At 42.9% G+C, this 21,579-nt stretch overlaps 1 long non-coding RNA gene and 1 pseudogene across 1 annotated transcript in view; both read left to right on the top strand.

The window, feature by feature from the left end:
* Positions 1-14,473, top strand: part of LOC133227440 (uncharacterized) — a 33,049-nt gene extending 18,576 nt beyond the window's left edge. Inside the window, exon 2 of the long non-coding RNA XR_009729823.1 lies at positions 13,514-14,473. This is a non-coding gene — a long non-coding RNA (uncharacterized LOC133227440). The remainder of the gene's footprint in view (positions 1-13,513) is intronic.
* Positions 14,474-18,536: 4,063 nt separating this feature from the next.
* Positions 18,537-19,503, top strand: LOC133228271 (olfactory receptor 10AG1-like; annotated as a pseudogene).
* Positions 19,504-21,579: the final 2,076 nt, after the last annotated feature.

Raw genomic sequence — 21,579 nt, 5'->3', positions numbered from 1 at the left:
TCTCTCTTTTTTTTCTCTCTCTGGCTAACCCACAGTTTGGGTTGCTATCTCACGTTAGCTCTCTCAGACTGTCCTCAGGGCATTCAGCCCCAGTCCTTACCCTAAACATCTGCCTACGCCTCCCTGTCCAGCCCCAGCTCACTGGTGGCAGACGTGAGCTTCTGGGCTACTTCTCTGCTGGGAGTTGTGGTTAGGCATGCATTCTTTGTTCCCCGCCACCCCCGGTTATATTGCCCTCTAAGATTACAGAATTTGCCACAGACCCATCAGTGAGAGGGGTTCCTGCTGTTTGGAAACTTCTCCTCCTTCATGACTCCCTCCCCTGAACTGGTCTTCATCCCTAATGGTTGTCTCTCTTTTTGTCTTTTAGATTTTGTCCTACTGAGAGAGTCAATTCCTAGGCAGGTTGATAAGAAGTCCGGGTGTCCCCAAGGAGAGAAGGGTCTGGGATTCTCAAGGAGGAAGAGATAGGGGTCTGTAATTCTCAAGGAGGAGGAAAGGACAAATGGTTTTTTTCCCCTCTACATTCCTTAGTCTTAGTCACATAAAACATTTTTGTCTTTAAGAACTGATGATTACACAACAAACAACTCAGTTTAAACTCTGTACTAAGGAACCAGAGATCAAATTGCCGACATCCACTGGATCATTGAAAAAGAGAGTTCCAGAAAAAACATCTATTTCTGCTTTATTGACTATGCCAAAGCCTTTTACTGCATGGATCACAATAAACTGTGAAAAATTCTGAAAGAGATGGGAATACAAGACCACCTGACCTGCCTCTTGAGAAACCTACATGCAGATCAGGAAGCAACAGTTAGAGCTGGACATGGAACAACAGACTCGTTCCAAATAGGAAAAGGAGTACGTCAAGGCTGTATATTGTCACCCTGCTTATTTAACTTATATGCAGAGTACATCATGAAAAATGCTGGGCTGGAAGAAGCACAAGCTGGAATCAAGATTGCCGGGAGAAATGTCAATAACCTCAGGTATTTAGGTGACACCACCCTTATGGCAGAAAGTGAAGAGGAACTCAAAAGCCTCCTGATGAAAGTGAAAGAGGAGAGTGAAAAAGTTGGCTTAAAGCTCAACATTCAGAAAACGAAGATCATGGCATCTGGTCCTATCACTTCATGGGAAATAGATGGGGAAACAGTGGAAACAGTGTTAGACTTTTATTTTTTTGGGCTCCAAAATCACTGCAGATGATGATTGCAGCCATGAAATTAAAAGACGCTTACTCCTCAGAAGGAAAGTTATGACCAACCTAGATAGCATATTCAAAAGCAGAGATATTACTTTGCCAACAAAGGTCCATCTAGTCAAGGCTATGGTTTTTCCAGTGGTCATGTATGGATGTGAGAAGTGGACTGTGAAGAAAGCTGAGCGCTGAAGAACTGATGCTTTTGAACTGTGGTGTTTGAGAAGACTCTTGAGAGTCCCTTGGACTACAAGGAGATCCAACCAGTCCATCCTAAAGGAGACCAGTAGTCCCTTGGACTACAAGGAGATCCAACCAGTCCATCCTAAAGGAGACCAGTCCTGGGTATTCATTGGAAAGACTGATGCTGAAGCTGAAACTCCGATACTTTGGCCACCTCATGCGGGGAGTTGACTCATTGGAAAAGACCCTGATGTTGGGAGGGATTGAGGGCAAGAGGAGAAGGGCATGACAGAGGATGAGATGGCTGGAAAGCATCACCAACTCGATGCACATGAGTTTGGGTGAACTCTTGGAGTTGGTGATGGACAGGGAGGCTTCTCATGCTGTCATTCATGGGGTCGCAAAGAGTTGGACACGACTGAGCGACTGAACTGAACTGAAGGATTATATAACAACAATGTATCCTGCTTGAGGACGGTTTCTCCTTCCTGAAAACCTTCTGGCTAATCCTGTTATCTTAAAATGTAAATTATTGGAGTGGGTCTAGTAGGATCTTTACAACCTCCAGACATTCTTTTGACTCATTGTAATAACTAACTAAAAGTATGTTGTTCCCTTGCTAACACTAGCAAAAGGGGCACTCTTTCTGCCCCCTTCTGATGTCTGTGTCAGAAGCTTTCTCTATCTCTTTTATATTTTAATAAAACTTTACTACACAAAAGCTCTGAGTGATCAAGCCTCGTCTCTGGCCCCGGATTGATCTCTTCTCGTCCGGAGGCCAAGAATCCTGGCATCTTTCATGCTTCAGCAACAACATTTCACTACTTACTTTCCAAGAGAAAGGGCTGCCTTTCTGGGTGACTGGTGTCCTCTGCCAGCGTCCAGAAGTTGTTCTGTGGAAGTTGCTCAGCATTCAAATGATCTTTTGATGGATTTGTGGGGGAGAAAGTTGTCTCCGCATGCTGTTTCTCTGCCATATTAGGACCGTGTTCTCCTCTTTAGTTGTGGTACTTGGGCTCTTCTCTAGTTGTAGTAGAGTGCTCTTCTCACATTATAAGGGGGTGACTCCTCTCGGGTTGTGATGAGAAGGGACGGTTCCCCTAGTTGCGACGTGCAGGAGGCTACTCTCGAGTTGTGGCAGTGGAGGCCTCCTCTTTAGTTGTGGTATAGCATTTCCTCTCTTGTTGTGGTAGAGTGCTCTTCTCGAATTGTGGTGGGGTAGGCTCCTCTTGGGAATCCTCTGGAGTTGTATCGGGGGGCTTGGAGCTCCTCTTGAGTTGCGATGGAGAATTCAGTATTCCTCTCAAGACGCTGCAGGGGAATCAGGTCTCATCTCAAGTTGAGGCAGGGAACTCAGGGTTCTCGAGTTGCTGCATGAAACTCGGGGTTCCTCTCGAGTTACAACAGGGGATTCAGGCCTCTTCTCGAGTTGAGGCAGGGAATTCAGATTTCCTCTCAAGTTGCAACAGGGTTCCATTAGAGTTATGGTGGAGCCTCCTCTTGAGCTGTAGTGGGGCAGATCCTTTCAAGTAGTGATGTGCAGGCTGGCCTGTGTCTAGTTGCAATGTGCAGGGGGCTACTCTTTATGTGTGGCATGGGGCTCCACTCTAATTGCAGGGAGAGTTCACTCTTTATTTTTGGTGGGTTGGCTCCTCTCTAGTTGTCATTTGCAGACTCCTCTCTAGTTGTGGCAGGGGGCTCCTCTACAGTTGTGGTAGTTTGGCTCCTCTCTAGTTGTGGTAGAGTGCTGTTCTCAAATTGTGAGGTGGGTTACTCCTCTTTGGTTGTGATGAGAAGGGATGCTTTTTTAGTTGTGATATGCAGGAGGCTACTCTCTAGTTGTAGCAGGGGGGCCTCCTTTTTAGTTATGGCATGGGGCTTCCACTCTTTGCAGAAGAGGGCCCTGCTCGAATTTTCTGGGGTAAGTTCCTCTTGGGAATCCCCTGGAGTTGCATCAAGGTGCTTGTGGCTCATTTCGAGCTGTGACGGGTAACTCGATGTTCTTTTCGAGTTGCCTCAGGGGAATTAGCCCTCACCTTGAGTTGCAGCGTGGAATTTGGGGGTTCTTCTCGATTTGTGGTGGAAAACTTGGGATTCCTCTCGAGTTTTGATGGGGGTCTTGGGTTTCCTCTCGGGTTGCAACAGGTGAGTGGGGCCTCCTCCCGAGTTGCAGTGGGGAACTCGGAGTTCCCCTAGAGTTACAACAGGGTAGTCAGGCCTACTCTCGAGTTGAGGGGGAAAACTCGGATTTCCTCTCACGTTGCAATAGGGGACTCCAGCCTCCTCTTGAGTTACATGGGGGAACTTGGGGTTCCTCTCGAGATGCTGCAGGGCAGTCAGGCCTCCTCTCGAGTTTAGTGGGTAACGCGGGGTTCCTCTCCAGTTGTGGTGGGAAACTAGGGTTCCTCTTGAGTTGCAGCAGGATACTTAGAGCTCCTCTCAAGTTGTGGGAACTCAATGTTCCTCTCGGGTTGCAGCGTGGGACTCACAGTTCCACTTGAGCCCTGGTGGGGAACTCAGGATTCCTCTCGAGTTGGAGGTTACTCAGGGTTCCTCTCAACTTGTGGTGGGGCCTCCTCTTGAGTTGTCTTGGGGTGACTCATCTCTAGCAGGGATGTGCAGGGTGCCTCCTGTCTTTTTCCAGTGTTGGGTGGCTGCTCACTAGTTTTGGCATGGGACTTCTCTATCATTGTGGTTGGGGTCAACTCTGCAGTTGTGGTGGGCTTGGTTCTCTCTACTGGTGTTGTGCAAACTCCTCTCTATTTGTGGTGTGATGTTCATCTCTTTATTTGTCCACTCTATTTGTGGTGGGTGGGCTCCTCTCTAGTTGTCATTTGCAGACTCCTCTCTAGTTGTGGCAGGGGGGCTCCTCTTTAGTTGTGGTAGAGTGCTCTTCCAAATTGTGATGGGGGTGACTCCTCTCTGGTTATGAGAAGGGGTGCTTTTTCTACTTGTGATGTGCAGGAGGATACTCTCTAGTTGTGAAAGGGGGCACCTCCTCCTAAGTTGTGTTATGGGGCTTCCTCTCTTATTGTGGTAAAGTTCTCCTCTCGAATTTTGGTGGGTTACTCTCCTCTTAGGTATCCTCTGGAGTTGAATCAGGGGGCTTGGGGCTCATCTCGAGTTTCAACGGGGAACTCAGGGTTCTTGTGTCACTGTATGTGAATCTGGCCTCATCTCGAGTTGAGGCAGGCAACCTGGGTTTCTTCTAGACTTGCATTGAGTAACTAGGAGTTCCTCGCGTGTTGCGAGGGGGAAATTAGGGTTCTTCCTGAGTGGCAGCAGGTGAGTCAGGCTCCTCTTGAGTTGAGGTGTGAAACTCGGATTTCCTCTCTAGTTGCAACAGGGGAATAGGGTGTCCTCTGATGTTGCGAGGGGGAACTTGGGGTTCTTCTCAAGTTGCAGCAAGGAAGGGGGGCCTCCTCTTAAGTTGCAGCAGCCAACTCAGGGCTCCTCTCGAGTTGTGGTGGGAAACTCGGGGTTCCTCTAGAGTTACAACGGGGATCTCAGTGTTCCTCTCAAGTTGCAACAGATGAGTCAGCTGTCCTCTGGAGTTGCAGCAGGAAACTTGGGGTTCCTTTTGAATTGCGATGGGGATCAGGGCTCCTCTTGAGTTGCAACAGAGAAGTCATGCTTCCTCTTGAGTTGCAGCAGGGTCGTTGGGCCTCCTCTTGAGTTGCATAGGGGAACTCAGGGGTCCTCTTCAGATGTTGCAGGGTAATCGAGCCTGATCTCGAGTTGCAGCAGGGAACTCGAAGTTCCTCTCGAGATGCGGCAGGAAACTCAGGGTTCCTTTCAAGTTGCAGTGGGAAACGGGGTTCCTCTCTAGTTCTGATGAGGAACTCGGGAATCCTCTCGAGTTGTGATGAGGAAATTGGGGTTCATCTCACATCACTGCACAGGAATCTGGCCTCATCTAGAATGGAGGCAGGAATCTTGGGGATCTTCTCAAGTTGGGAGAGGAACCTCGGTGTTCCTCTCGAGTTGCAACAGGGATCTAGGGGCTCCTCTTGAGTTGCAACAGGGTAGTCGGGCCTCCTATCGAGTTTAGGTGGGTAACTCGGGTTTCCTCTCAAGTTGCCACAGGGCAGTCAGCCTTCCTCTTTAGTTGCAGCAGGGTAACTCGAGGTTCCTCTTGATGCGGATGGAAACTTGGGGTTCCTCTCAAGTTGAAACAGGGGAATTGGGCCTCCTCTTGAGTTGCAGTGGGGAACTCAGGGTTCCTCTTGAGATGCTGCAGTGGAATCAAGCCTCTTCTCGAGTTGCAGTGGGGAACTCAGGGTTCCTCTTGAGATACAATGGGAAATTCGGGGTTCCTCTCGAGTTGTGATGGGGAACTTGGGATTCTTCTAGAGTTGCAATGGGGAACTCCGGATTCATCTCAAGTCACTGCAGGGGAATCAGGCCTCATCTAGCGTGGAGGTGGGGAACTCAGGATTCTTCTCGAGTTGCAGCAGGAAACACAGTCCTCCTCTCAAGTTGTGATGGGGAACTCGGGATTCCTCTAAAGAGGCAATGAGAATCTCAGGTTTCCTCTCGAATTCCAACAGGGGATTCAGGCCTCCTCTTGAATTTCGAGGGGGATCTGGGGTTCCACTCGAGTTGTTGCAGGGGAATTGGGCCTCATCTCGAGTTGAGGCGGAGCACTCGGTGTTCTTCTCGAGTTGTGGTAGGAAACTCGGGTTTCCTCTCGAGTGGCAATGGGGAACTTGGGTTTCCTCTCGAGTTGTGATGGGAAACTTGGGTTTTCACTCGAGTTGCAACCGGAGTGTCAGACCTCCTCTCGAGTTGTCTTGGGGCAACTCATCTCTAGCAGGGATGTGCAGGGTTGTTCCTGTCTTTTTGCAATGTTGGGAGGCTACTCACGAATTTTGGCATGGGACTTCTCTATCCTTGTGCTTAGGGTAAATTCTGTAGTTGTTGTGGGTTTGATCCTCTCTATTTGTGGTGTGAGATTCATCTCTTAGCAGCAGAAGGGCTTCTCTCTATGTGTGATGTCTAGCAGGCTCCTCTGGAGTTGTGCTGGAAGTGCGGGGCTCTCTGGGTGTGGAGTTGCATCCTCTCTGGGGTGTGGGTGGCTCCACAGGGGAAATCCTACTTTGGCTGATACGGATAATTCACTAAAATTAGTGGGATTGCTTTTCTCTATATGTGAGGTACTCTGCTCGACTTACTTCAGAGAGCTTGTCTCTATTTATGGCAGAAAGGCTTCTCTTTAGGTGTGATATTCTGGGAGCCTCCACTCTAGTTGTGCCTGAGGAATCTGCTTCAGTTTTGGCCGGGGAGCCCCTCTGTCATTTTGGCCAGTGGCACCTTTTCTTGTTACAGCCTAGGGTTTCTATCAGATTGCAGCAGTGAACTCGGGGTGCCTCTTGAGTTGCAGCTGGTGACTCGGGTTTTCTTTAGAGTTGTTGTGGAGCCTCTTGAGCTATAGTGGGGCAGATCCTCTATGGTAGTAATCTGCAGGCTGCCCCTGTCTAGTTGCAAAGTGCAGGAGGCTACTCTCTAGTTGCAGCATGGGTCACAACTCTAATTGCAGTGAAGGTCAACTCTTTATTTGTCATGGGTCGGCTCCTCTCAAGTTGTCGTTTGCAGACTCCTCTCTAGCTTTGGCAGTTGGGCTCCTCTTGACTTGTGGTAGATGGGCTCCTCTTTAGTTGCGATAGAGTGCTCTTCTGAAATTTGATGGTGGTGACTCCTCTCTGGTTGTGGTAGAAGGGTAGCTTTTACTAGTTGTGACATGCAGGAAGATACTCACTAGTTTTGGAAGGGAGAGGGGGCTCCTGTTTAGTTGTTGTATGGGATTTCCTCTCTTGTTGTGGTAGATTTCTCCCCTCGAATTGTGGTGAGGTAGGCTCCTCTTGTGTAGCCTCTGGAGTTGCATCAGGGGGCTTGGGCCTCATCTCGAGGGGTACTCGAGATGAGTACCCCTCATCTTTCAGTGGGGTACTCGGGGTACTTCTCAAGTCACTTCATGCGAATTGGGACTCATTTCGATTTGAGACAGGGAACCTGGGGTTCTTCTAGAGTTGTGGCAGGAAACTCGGGTTCCTCTCGAGTTGCAAATGGATCTTGTGGTTCCTGTCAAGTGGCAACATGTGAGTCAGGCTCCTTTCGAGATTAGGTGGTAGCTCAGGTTTCCTCTCGAGTTGCAACAGGGGAGTAAGGCATCCTCTGGTGTTGCGAGGGGGATCTTGGTGTTTGTCTCGTGTTGCAGCAGACATCTCGGAATGTGGCTGGGATCTCGGGGGTGGTGAGTTGTGGTGGGGATCTCGGGGTTCCTCTTGAGCTGCAACAGGGCAATCAGGCCTCCTTTAGAGTTGCAGTGGGGAACTCGGGGTTCCTCTTGAGTTGTGATGGGGTACTCAGGATTCATCTCATGTCACTGCAGGGGAATTCGTCCTCATCTAGAATGGATTGGGGAACTCAGGTTTCTTCCCAAGTTGTGATGGTAAACACGGTTTTCCTCTTGAGTTGTGATGGGGATCTAGGGGTTCTTCTGGAGTTGCAACAGGGTTGTCAGGCCTCCTCTCGAGTTGAGTTTGGGAACTTGGCTTTCCTCTTGAGTTGTCACAGGAGAGTTGCCTCCTCTTGAGTTGCAGGGTGAAACTCGGGTTTCCTCTCGAGAGGCTGCAGGGGAATCAAGCTTCACCTCGAGTTCAGGTGGGGAACTGAGGTTCTTCTCGAGTTGCAGTGGGAAACTCCGGGTTTCTTTCAAGTTGCAACAGGGAAGTCAAGCCTCCTCTTGAGTTGCGGTGGGAAACTCGTCCTTCATCTCAAGAGGTGACTGGGACTTCGGGTTTCCTCTCGCATTGGTGAATTTAACTCAGATGACCATTATTTATACTACTGTGGGCAAGAATCCCTTTGAAGAAATGGAGTAGCCATCATAGTAAAAAAAGAGTCCAAAATGCAGTGCTTGGATGCAATTTCAAAAACAACACAATGATCTCTGTTCATTTCCAAGGCAAACCATTCAATATCATGGTAATCCAAGTCTATGCCCCGACCGGTAATGCTGAAAAAGCTAAAGTTGAATGGTTCGATGATGACCTACAAGACCTTTTAGAACTAACACTAAAAAAGATGTCCTTTTCATTATAGGGGACTGGAATGCAAAAGTGGAAAGTCAAGAAACACCTGGAGTAACAGGCAAATTTGGCCTTGGAGTACAGAATGAAGCACGACAAAGGCTAATAGAGTTTTGCCAAGAGAACACACTGGTCATAGCAAACACCGTCTTCCAACAACACAAGAGAAGACTCTACACATGGACATCACCAGATGGTCAACACCAAAATCAGACTGATTATATTCTTTGCAGCCAAAGATGGAGAAGCTCTATACAGTCAGCAAAAAAAAAAAAAAAAAAAAAGACCAAGAGCTGACTGTGGCTCAGATCATGAACTCCTTATTGCCAAATACAGACTTAAATTGAAGAAAGTAGGGAAAACCACTAGACCATTCAGATATGACCCAAATATGACCTACATCAAATCCCTTACAGTTATACAATGGAAGTGAGAAATAGATTTAAGGGACTAGATCAGATAGACAGAGTGCCTGATGAACTGTGGACAGAGGTTCATGATATTGTACAGGAGACAGGGATCAAGACTATCCCCAAGAAAAAGAAATGCAAAAAAGGAAAATGGCTGTCTGAAGAGCTCTTAAAAATAGCTGTGAAAAAAAAGAGAAGCCAGTAGCAAAGGAGAAAAGGAAAGCCATACCTATTTGAATGCAGAGTTCCAAAGAATAGCAAGGAGACTTATGAAAGCCTTCCTCAGTGATCAGTGCAAAGAAATAGAGGAAAAGAGTAGAAAGGGAAAGACTAGAAATCTCTTCAAGAAAACTAGAGATACCAAGGCAACATTTCATGCAAAGATGGGTACAATAAAGGACAGAAATGGTATGGACCTAACAGAAGCAGAAGATATTAAGAAAAGGTGGCAAGAATACACAGAAGAACAATATAAAAAAATATCTTCATCACCCAGATAATCACGATGGTGTGATCACTCACCTAGAGCCAGACATCCTGGAATGCAAAGTCAAGTGGCCTTAGGAAGCATCAGTACGAACAAAGCTAGGGGAGGTGATGGAATTCCAGTTGAGCTATTTCAAATCCTAAAAGATGACACTGTGAAAGTGCTTCACTCAATATGCCAACATATATGGAAAACTCAGTGGCCACAGGACTGGAAAGGTCAGTTTTCATTCCAATCCCAAACAAAGGCAATGCCAAAGAATGCTCAAACGACCGCACAATTGCACTCATCTCACATGTCTCACATGCTAGTAAAGTAATGCTCAAAATTCTCCAAGCCAGGCTTCAATAATATGTGAACCATGAACTTCCAGATTTTCAAGCTGCTTTTAGAAAAGCCAGAGGAGCCAGAAATCAAAATGCCAACATCCGTTGGATCATCGAGAAAGCAAGAGAGTTCCAGAAAAACATCTATTTTTGATTTATCGATTATGCCAAAGGCTGTGACTGTGTGGATCACAACAAACTAGAATATTCTGAAAGAGATGAGTATACCAGACCACCTGACCTGCCTCTTGAGATATCTATATGCAGGTCGGGAAGCAACAGTTAGAACTGGACGTGGAAAAACACACTGGTTCCAAATAGGAAAAGGAGTACGTCAAGGCTGTATATTGTCACCCTGCTTATTTAACTTATATGCAGAGTACATCATGAGAAATGCTGGGCTGGAAGAAGCACAAGCTGGAATCAAGATTGCCGGGAGAAATATCAATAACCTCAGATATGCAGTTGACACCACCCTTATGGCAGAAAGTGAAGAGGAACTAAAAAGCCTCTTGATGAAGGTGAAAGAGGAGAGTGAAAAAGTTGGCTTAAAGCTCAACATTCAGAAAGCTAAGATCATGGCTTCTGGTTCCATCACTTCATGGAAAATAGATGGGAAAACAGTCGAAACAGTGGCAGACTTTTTTTTTTTTTTTTTGGTTCCAAGATCACTGCAGATGGTGACTGCAGCCATGAAATTAAAAGAGACTTACTCTTGGAAGAAAAGTATGACCAACCTAGACAGCATATTGAAAAGCAGAGACATTACTTTGCCAACAAAGGTCCATCTAGTCAAGTCTATGGTTTTTCCAGTGGTCATGTATGGATGTGCCAGTTGGACTATAAAGAAAGCTGAGCACTGAAGAATTGATGCTTTTGATGCCTCTCCAACACTGTGGTGTTGGAGAAGACTCTTGAGAGTCCCTTGGACTACAAGGAGATCCAACCAGTCCATCCTAAAGGTGATCAGTCCTGGGTATTCATTGGAAAGAGTGATGCTGAAGCTGAAACCCCAATACTTTGGCCACCTGATGTGAAGAGCTGACTCATTTGAAAAGACCCTGATGCTGGGACAGATTGAGGGCAGGAGGAGAAGGGGACGACAGACGATGAGATGGTTGGATGACGCCATGGACTCAATGGACACGGGTTTGGGTGTACTCTGGGAATTGGTGATGGACAGGGAGGCCTGGTGTGCTGAGGTTCATGGGGTTGCAAAGAGTCGGACATGACTGAGTGACTGAACTGGAACTGAAACAAAGCAAAAATAGAATCACCCACGTTGCAAACAAACTTAAAGTTACCAAGAGGGAAAGGTGGAAGGGGAGGGGTACACTGAGAGACTGGGGTTGAAATATACAAACTAACCTGTCTAAATAGATAGGTAGTAAGACCTACTGTGTGGAGAATGAAATGGCCACCCACTCCAGTATTCTTGCCTGGAAAATCCCATGGACAGAGGAGCCTGGTAGGCTACAGTCCATGGGGTCACCAAGAGTTGGACACAACTGAGTGACTTCACTAACTAAGAACCTACTGTATAGCACAGGAACCCTACTCAATACTCTGCAATAATCTATATGGGAATAGAATCTTAAAAAGAGTCAAAGTATGCTTATGTATCACTGATTCACTCTGCTGCATAACAGAAGCTATATAACATTGGAAATCAACTGTTTTCTCATAAAAATTAATTTAAAAAGAGTAAGTGTAAAGCAATAATACAAAACAAAAGATAAGATTGTCCAAAGAGGAGTATTTTCTTTTCAGGATCTCAACATTTTGTATATTAAAGTATATAATTTATTTAATGTTAGATTGCATTAAGCAGATATTTCTTTTGCAAACTCTACAGTTACAGCTAAAAATTAATAAGGAACATTGGATAAAAAAATGGTTCAGTTCAGTCGCTCAGTCATTTCCAACTCTTTGTGACCCCATGGACTGAAGCACACCAGGCCTCCCTGTCCATCACCGACTCCCAAAGTTTACCGAAACTAATGTCCATTGAGTTGGTGATGCCATCCGACCAGCTCATGCTCTGTTGTCCCCTTCTCCTCCTGCCTTCAATGTTTCCCAGCATCAGGGTCTTTTCAAATGAGTCAATTCTTTGCATCAAGTGGCCAAAATATTAGAGTTTCAACTTCAGCATCAGTCCTTCCAGTGAATATTCAGGACTGATCTTCTTTAGGATGGATTAGTTGGATCTCCTTGCAGTCCAAGGGACTCTCAAGAGTCTTCTCCAACACCACAGTTCAAAAGCATCAATTCTTCGGTGCTCAGCTTTACTTATAGTCCAGCTCTCACACCCATACATGGCTACAGGAAAAACCATAGCTTTGACTAGACGGGCCTTTGTTGGCAAAGTAATGTCTCTCCTTTTTAATATGGTGTCTAAGGATACATATATACTAAAAGTATATTAAAATCACAAAAATAATAAAAAACAATGAAAATATATATGTATAAGAGAAAATATATGTATAAGAGAAACAAAACACAAACAGCAAGACAGTAAATTTAAATTTAGTCATATTTATAAAACCACTATTAAAATGTATAGCAATCCAATCAATATACAGTATGGTGCTGATGTTGTTCAGTAGCTGTCTCGTCTGACCCTGCAACCCCATGAACTGCAGCATGTCAGGCTTCCCTGGCCTTCACTATCTCCTGGAGTTTGTTCAAACTCATGTCCATTGAGTCAGTGACGCCATCTCATCCTCCATCGCCCCCTTCTCCTTTAGTCAGTGAGCTGCTCTTTGCATGACGTGACCAAAGTATTGAAGCTTCAGCTTCAGCACCAATCCCCCCAATGAATATTCAGAGTTGATTTCCTTTAGGATTAACCAGTTTGATTTCCTTCCTGTTCAAAGGACCCTCAAAAGTCTTCTCCAACACCACAGTTTGAAAGCAGCAATTCTTTGGCAGTCAGCCTTCTTTATATTTTAACTCTCATATCCATACATGACTACTGGAAAAACCATAGCTTTAACTATACGGAGCTTTGTTAGCAAAGTGATGTCTTTGCTTTTTAATACCCACTCTAGTTTTAGCATAGCTTTTTTTCCCAAGAAACAAATGCCTTTTGATTTCATGACTGCTCACCGTCCACACTGATTTTGGTGCCCAAGAAAATAATATAGAGCATGGTGACTATAGTTAAATAATTTTGCATATTTGAAAGTTGTTAAGAGAAATTTTTAAAAATTCACATCACAAGAAAATAATGCATAACTTTGGGTGGTGATGGATATTAACATTGATGGATAATAACATTAGACATTGTGATGATCATTTAAAATATATTTATGTTGTTCAGAAGTTAATATAATGCTATAAAGTCAAGTATATCTCAACTAATCACTGAATTTTAAAGGTCGTGCTTTATGTTATATAAATTATGCCTCACCACTATTGCTAATTTAAGCATCAAAGCCTAATGAAAATAATAATGGCATTGTGTTGTTAGGCTCAAATATATCTATAAAACATTAATATGCATAAATGTGTACCATGAACACTTATTCCATTATGTGTCATGCTAAATCATCAGTCCAAAGGTATACATGTTGCTTATTTTTAGTGACCAAAAGTGAGGACTCTTTTCAACAGAGTCTGGCTTTATGCTCTTCAAATACATCTGTTTTATCGACATACAATGAACATCATTCCCTAACCTTCTCAGAACTACATTGGACCAGGTGATTGGTTTCTACAATGACATATGGGTAGAAGTGATGTGTTTATTACGTATAGAGGCTCTGAATAGTGTATTTGTTTCCTTATGTTCTCTCTGTCTGCCGTCTCAGGTTTCTGCATGCTGAAGATCCAGTAGGAACTACTAAGAAGAAGTAGGAACAGTGGGACTCCTAGATGGAAACAACCAGAGTTTCTTCTTCACTGACTGCAAACTTGTACTGTAATATGATTGCAAGATGTTTCTTTATTTTGTTACACTGGTATATTTGAGGTATTGTCTCAGAGTGTGGATTTGTTTTCAGGTGATTGCCGGGAGCCGGCATATTGCATATTGAGTACATATTGCATATTGCATATTGAGTGCAGCACTTTCCACAGCATCATCTTTCAGGATCTGGAATAGCTCAACTAGAATTCTATCACTGCCGGGAGCCAGCGTGAGGAACTTCGCCCATGGCAAAGGTCATGAGGAAGGAGGCTCGGCATACGAAAAGGTGGGATCGAGCCTCAGGAGTCCCCCTGGAAATTCTCGAGCATCTACCCCCAAAACCAGAGTCTGCCTACTTTCTGCTTTGTGCTCTCACCTACACCTCTGACTTTAGGGGAGGGGGGGGCGCTGTCCCCCACTACCTCGCTCTGAAAAAAGAGTTAACTTATAGCTCTAGTTAATAAAGTTCCTGGGTGTGATAGTGTTTCAACCTACAAAGTCCTTTGGAAGTCCTCTAGCCTGCCTGAATAGGTTTTTCCGGCCACATGTGATCGCTCAGATCCTCCCAACTGTGAGAGGCATGAGATGTTCTAAACTGTCTGAATACAGAGTCCTTTGAGCAGTTAAAAGATTGATTAGAAATTGTATTGGTGAAGGGTTTTTCACTTGTTGGGCCAATGTTTGCTGCTAAGTCTCCATATCCCTTACCTGCTGTGTCCCTGGCAGTGTATTGATTAATATAATTGGTGTAAGTAGTAGCTTTAATGTTTGTAACCTTGGACCCTTGAGTTAATTCTTTTCTTGATTGAGCCCACCATACCTTTGCTCTGTAGGAATGGAACTTTATCTAATGCTTTTGGAGGGTGGCTCCTGACCACCTTTAGAGAAAAATAAGTTTTCTGAAGAAAGGGTCTTAAAATGTTAACAGGCCTCTGGGCCAGAAGATGATGCAAATCACCTAAGCTTTTGCATATGATAAGTTTGCAAGAAGAAAGCCTGGCTTGCTGCGTGACTCTACCCCTTCCCCCATTATCCTCTATGCATAACTTAAGGTATAAAAACTACTTTGGAAAATAAAGTGCGGGCTTTGTTCACCGAAACTTGGTCTCCCCATGTCATTCTTTCTCTCACCCTCTGGCTGAATTATTCAGCCTCTTTTCTCCACTGAATTTCCTCACTGAGCTATCCTTATTTCAGCCTCTTTTCTTCACTGAATTTTCCTACTGAGCTATCCTTATTCTATTACTCTTTATATCCTTAATTAACATTTAATTAAGCAGTTGTTTCCTGATCCTCGCCGACGCCGTCCCCGCTTCGAATTCCCTGGATCCACCAGGGCTGGACCCCGGCAGGTGATGATATTGAATTGAACACAGAAACATTCAATTCACTATCCTAACTATAGATTTAAGGATTAGATCAGTTTACTCACATGGGTGATGGGTGACAGACATGCAGTTTTTTCCATCCTGTAAGTAAAACTTAGTTGAAACAAATCATCAGTGCAATTCTCATTTGTAAATAAATATGACAAATGTTTATTTACATTTGTCATGATGGGTACAACATCAATCCTAAAAAAGAGTTCATAAGTCCAATTTATGAGGAACATGCTGTAATAAAGAGAAGCAAGTTTAAAAGACAAAAACACTATTTTAGAAACATGAATAGTGTTTCAAATTGTCAAAGAATCTCTAAACAGAAAAAATGTGCTTATGAGCAGAAGTGGATATTGGCCTTGTAACCTCATTCCTGATAATTTTAGCTACATACCTGCCTGGAAGTAGCTGAAATAGAAAAAGCATTTTGTAGGAGGGTTTTTTTTTTTTTTTCTGTCTTAAATAATTGGGTTTAAATGTTTTTTTAAAAATTATTAATAGGAGGATAATTGCTTTACAGTGTTATGTTGGTTCTGCCATACAACAAAGTAAATCAGTCATGGGTGTACATACATCCCCTCTGTTTTTAACCTCCCTCCACACCCCACCCTGTCCCCCCACAGGTTGTCACAGAGCTTCAGGTTGAGCTCCCTGTTTTATATATTTAGAAACTTCCCACTAGCTATCTGCTTTACTTGTGGTGATGTGTATGTCTCAATGTTAATCTTTCAGTTTGTCCTACCCTCTCCTTCCCTCAGAAGTCTATGTCTGCGTCTATATTCCTGCCTTGCAAATAGGTTTTTCAGTATCATTTTTCTCGAACACACACACACACACACACACACACACACACATATATTTATGTGCACATGTGTGTTAATATAGGGTATCTTTCTCTTTCTGACTTACTTCACTGTGCATAACAGGCTCTAGGTTATTTTTAAGGTGCCTTTCATTTTGAATCTGCTAGATACCTACACTGATGACCAACTAGATATCCTAACATGAATAAAACTACCTAGATTTTTGTCAGCAGATACAACATGCTTTAATTTCTACAAAAGTTTATCTAGGAACAGCGTTCCACTTCTGAAAAGGGATCTAATCCTCCCCGCAGTATATTGGAAAGAACAACAATATCACGTTTGTGTATTAGTAAGTGATACACTTTTCTAAAGATGTGAAAGATGAGATCTGAATGAATTATGGGAATAAAATTAAGGAAGGCAAACTTACAGCAATTACTAATGGTCTGGAATGCAATAAATTGAAAGTTTTAATTTTTTTCCAGAAAGTACTATTGATACTGGATAATTAAGTGTCATTTTTCCACTATTGATGCTAGATAATTAAGTGTCATCTTTCCACCCCCACAGAGGGGAACCTTTATGCCAAGAAGGAGCTTCAGAGGACAAATCATCTACAGAAAAAGTAGTCTTAAAACACAAACCCAGATGATCACCGAACAGAAGCAGTCTTCTAGAAATTAAACTGATCAGATCAGATCAGATCAGTCGCTCAGTCGTGTCCGACTCTTTGCGACCCCATGAATCGCAGCACGCCAGGCCTCCCTGTCCATCACCAACTCCCGGAGTTCACTCAGACTCACGTCCATCGAGTCAGTGATGCCATCCAGCCATCTCACCCTCTGTCGTCCCCTTCTCCTCCTGCCCCCAGTCCCTCCCAGCATCAGAGTCTTTTCTAATGAGTCAACTCTTCGCATGAGGTGGCCAAAGTACTGGAGTTTCAGCTTCAGCATCAGTCCTTCCAAAGAAATCCCAGGGCTGATTTCCTTCAGAAGGGACTGGTTGGATCTCCTTGCAGTCCAAGGGACTCTCAAGAGTTTTCTCCAACACCACAGTTCAAAAACATCAATTCTTTGGCGCTCAGCCTTCTTCACAGTCCAACTCTCACATCCATACATGACCACAGGAAAAACCATAGCCTTGACTAGACGAACCTTTGTTGGCAAAGTAATGTCTCTGCTTTTGAATATGCCATCTAGGTTGGTCATAACTTTCCTTCCAAGGAGTAAGCGTCTTTTAATTTCATGGCTGCAGTCACCATCTCTAGTGAATTTGGAGCCCCCCAAAATAAAGTCTGACACAGTTTCCACTGTTTCCCCATCTATTGCTTTTGCCATTTGCATTCCTAAAATAAATAATCATAGGGTTTGAATAAAGTTACATTTATTAGATAAAATTACAAAGGAATTATATAGGAAGTATTTTATTTGGTTGTAAGAGAAGTAGATGACAATGGATCAGAGAATCACATAGGTTAAGAACAGACTATATTAAAATATCATGAAAGTGAAAATCACTCAGTCATGTCTGACTCTTTGTGACCACATGGACAGTCCATAGAATTCTCCAGGCCAGAATACTAGAGTGCATAGCCTTTCCCTTCTCCAGGGGATCTTCCCATCCCAGGGATCGAACTCAGGTCTCCCGCCTTGCAGACAGATTCTTTACCAGCTGAGTCACAAGGGAAGCCCGAGAATACTGAAGTGGGTAGTCTGTCCCTTCTCCACTGGATCTTCCCTACCCAGGAATCAAACCAGGATCTCCTGTACTGCAAGTGGATTCTTTACCAACTGAGCTATCAGGGAACTCCAAATATCATGAAGTCATATGTATGGACCAAGTTAAAGGTTAATTGGTATTTGTAATGCAGCATACAGTGGGTATGAATAGCGAATGTTACTGGACCCCATGATGTAACATGCTTTCCATGTGTAGCATAACTGATGGGTGAGGTACACAGACGAGAACAATATGATTACACGTATCTGTTCCCCCAATAACAAGGACTGAGTTTAAGAAAGTCAGTTCTCAGTGGAGTAGAAATGGGAGGGCTTAAAATGTTATGAATAAAAATTAGGCAAAAGTTTTAAGTGAAAAGCTTTGAGTTGAAAGGAAATGGAATAAGTCAATAGGTACAGAAAAAGAAATTGATGAACCCAAAGAAAAACAATAGTAAGGCTGTGTCACATATAATTTCACTCTTAAAAGGGGTGAAACAATTTAATACTATTGCTGCACAACAGCTCTAAATAAAAATGCATACATCATATTGTTTCTGGTATCATTACTGCTGCTGCTCAGTCATTTCCATCATGTCTGACTCCTTGTGATCCCATGGACCGTAGCCCACCAGGCTCCTTGCCCATGCAATTCTCTAGGCAAGAATACTGGAATACAAGAATACCCTAACCCATCCCCTCCTCCAGGGGATCTTCCTTGCCCATGGATCAAACCTACATCTCCTGTATCTCCTGCATTTCAAGCAAATTATTTTACTGCTGAGATACCAGGGAAGCCCTCTTGTATCAGTACATCCAAGTGTAAAAAATACGGATTTTATTTCCCTAATTGATTTTAACTGCACGTCAGTTCATTGCTGAGGTTTCAAATCTCATTTCTTAAAAACTGAGCAAGGCAAAGGCAGCAGTACTTGCATAGATTATGTAAATAGATTCACGCATCTGATCCAGTTAACAGAAGGGAAACGTTGCTCAAAAGCATTAATGAATTAACCATCTTGAATTTGCCATATCTACAGATGGAGTACAAATTAAGAACAGAAAAATAAAATATCACTACAGTGATGGAATTTATCCTCTTGGGGTTTTCCGATATCTCTAATTTCTAACGGATTCTTTTGGGGATATTTTTAGTGCTCTATCTGATCATCCTGATGTGCAGTAGTGTCATTGTACTGATAACAAGAACTGACCCTACTCTCCAGAACCCCATGTACATTTTCCTCAACCACTTTTCCATTTTAGAAACCTGTTATGTAACTGTCACTATCCCAAGAACGCTCATGGACCTTCTGAACCAGAAAGGGCACATTTCTTTCATTGCCTGTGCTACACAAATGTGTTTGGTCCTTCTTTTTGGAGGTTTAGAGTGTCTCCTGGCCGTGATGGCCTATGACCACTCCGTGGCCATTTGTAACCCTCTTCACTATGGTCTGATCATGAGCCCCTAGTCTGTGTCCAGATGGTCACTGCCTCTTGGGTCAGTGGAGCTCCTGTTGTAATGGGGCAAACATGGCAGGTTTCCTCTCTGCCCTTTTGTGGGTCTAGCACAATTAATCATTTTTTTTCTGTGACCTCCCCCCAGTATTCAAGCTTGCTTGTGGGGACACATTTGTGAACAAGACAGCAGTCTATGCAGTTGCAGCGGTGTTCATCATGGTTCCATTTCTGTTGATTGGTGTCTCCCATGGCAAAATCATCTCCAACATTCTGAAACCGCCATCTGCCAGAGGGAGGGCTAAAGCCTTCTCCACTTGCTCGTCTCACCGCACAGTGGTGGTCTTATTCTACAGCACAGCCTCTACCACTTATTTACAGCCCAAACCAAATCAATCTGAAGAAACTGGGAAGTTGATCTCTGTTTTCTACACAGTTTGGATCCCAATGTTGAATCCCATTATATTTACTCTGAGGAACAAAGATATCACTGTAGCACTGAGGAAACTACTAAGTAAATTATCAAGTTGACGCGAAGGCTTGAAATTACAGAAGCAATTTGTTTCTATGTTTCCCATGTAAATACATCAGAAAACATTAATCTAGTTTATTTCTATGTTCCTATAAACTGATAGTTAGTATCATCACTGCCATCTCACATTATGTGAAAGGACCTTAGTTTCAAAGAGTTAAGGGTTTCTGGGTTATCAAAACACAAATTATCTCCATGGCAATGATCTCTTCTGAAGACCTGTCTTTCCTCTCACTGGGAAAGAGTGAGTTAAGAGATTTCCTGAGCAATAAAATGATAGTTAACTGCAATATAACCAATGATCATGGTCATGACTGTAAGAAATTTCTTTGAAACTTACAATTCCTTCAGGAATATTCACCGTCTTTTTCTGTACTTACGATTGGATTTAGACGATGAGAAAATAACAACCACATCCAAGTTGGTGGGAGTAGGGGAATCTGAGTGCTTTCTTGCAGTTTTTCCTTCTTTGTCTGTTTTGCAAGTGTCCATAACCCTTTCAGAGTACAAACCCTGAAAGGATTCTTTGTTACCTCAATGCTGACTATTCCTAGTGACGTCATTTCCTCCGGCTTGTAGCTTCATGTTTCACTTTTGTAGTGTTTCCTTAGTATTAGGAATATTAGGAATTTAAACTATAAACTGCATTGGGTTGAATGTTGATCCCTCTAAATATATGTCAGGTTACAACCTGCAAACCTGAACTTATTAGGAAAATAAAAGCCTTTGCAGGTGTAATTCAGTTAAGGACTTTGGAATAAGATTATCTTAATTTAAGGGAAGGGCACTATATCCTATGATCAGTGTTCTTAGTTCTTATAAGGTGGGAAGAGAGATTAAGTTAAAAATAGAGACGCAGCAACACATAGAAGAATATCACGTGAAGATGGAGGAAGCAACCGGGAGTGACGCATGACACAGCCATGAAGCGAAGGAGGTCAGGGACCACCAAAAGCTGAAAGAAGTGAGGAGTGACTATCCCTTTAGAGTCTGTGGAGGAAAACCCTGTCAACACTGTGATTTGGTACACTGGTTTTTAAAGATGTGAGAAACTCAACTTTTGTTACTTAAACCACTCAATTTGTGATAATTTGTTACAATAGATCTAGGAAAGGAATACACTGTGTAAGCAGTCTTTTTATTATGCTGTTTTTATTCTAATCATCTGGAATAAATTCTGTATTTTGGGAACAGTGATTTTAAAAATATGTAGTTTTTTTTTTTTTTTTACTTTAAAAACTATATCAATGAAGCCTTATAAAAATATGTGCCCAAGAATGATGGTTAATCGTGTTTGTTCAAGGATGTTTATTAAAAGCTTTTTTAATACTGCAAAAGACAACACTAGTAAAGCAAAGGGAAGCTGTTCTCATTTGGAACATAGTAGGCACAGACGCCCGTTTACCATGTGATGCTGCACAGTCTCTCAGGACAATGTTTTAGAGCCAAGCCAGTGAGGAAATCCCAAGCTTTTCAGGCATTTAATAAGTACATAAATGTATGTATAAATATAACTCTATTTTTGTGAAACAAAGAGAGATAGCATCCGTATATTCATATAACATTTCACACGTGCATATTTCTAGTTGGTGTGTATGTATGTCAGCAATATCTGGATGTGTATTAGAAGAGAGAATGGGCTTCTTTACAGTGACAGGAGTTCAGATAATGTCTGACTTATTTAATTATTTATACTTTTTTGTAGTATGGATTTATTACAAAGAGAATAATAGGCACATCACAAAAATAATAAATTTTATTCAGAAAATAAAAACTACATATGGAAGAATATTACTGCATTTCTTCTTTTCTTATTGCCTCCCAACTTTAACAGAATATTTAGTAGCTAATAGAGAAATTTAAATATCAGCCAAATAATATTAGATGTTTGATAGAAATAGCACATTTTTTATGAACTAAACAGAGCCACAATCTATAATGTTTGGTCATGTCTTTAAAAAAGGACTAAAATGGCTTTAATAATAGTTACAAACAGAGATAAATTTAAGATTATGATACATATGTATCATAGGATAATATGTACATAGGCACTTTTACATATGTATAACATATAG

Source organism: Bos javanicus, chromosome 16 (assembly GCF_032452875.1).
Source record: "Bos javanicus breed banteng chromosome 16, ARS-OSU_banteng_1.0, whole genome shotgun sequence".
Taxonomy (NCBI): Eukaryota; Metazoa; Chordata; class Mammalia; order Artiodactyla; family Bovidae; genus Bos; species Bos javanicus.
Note: the sequence above shows the minus strand (reverse complement) of the source record. Positions and strands in the feature narration are given on the sequence as shown.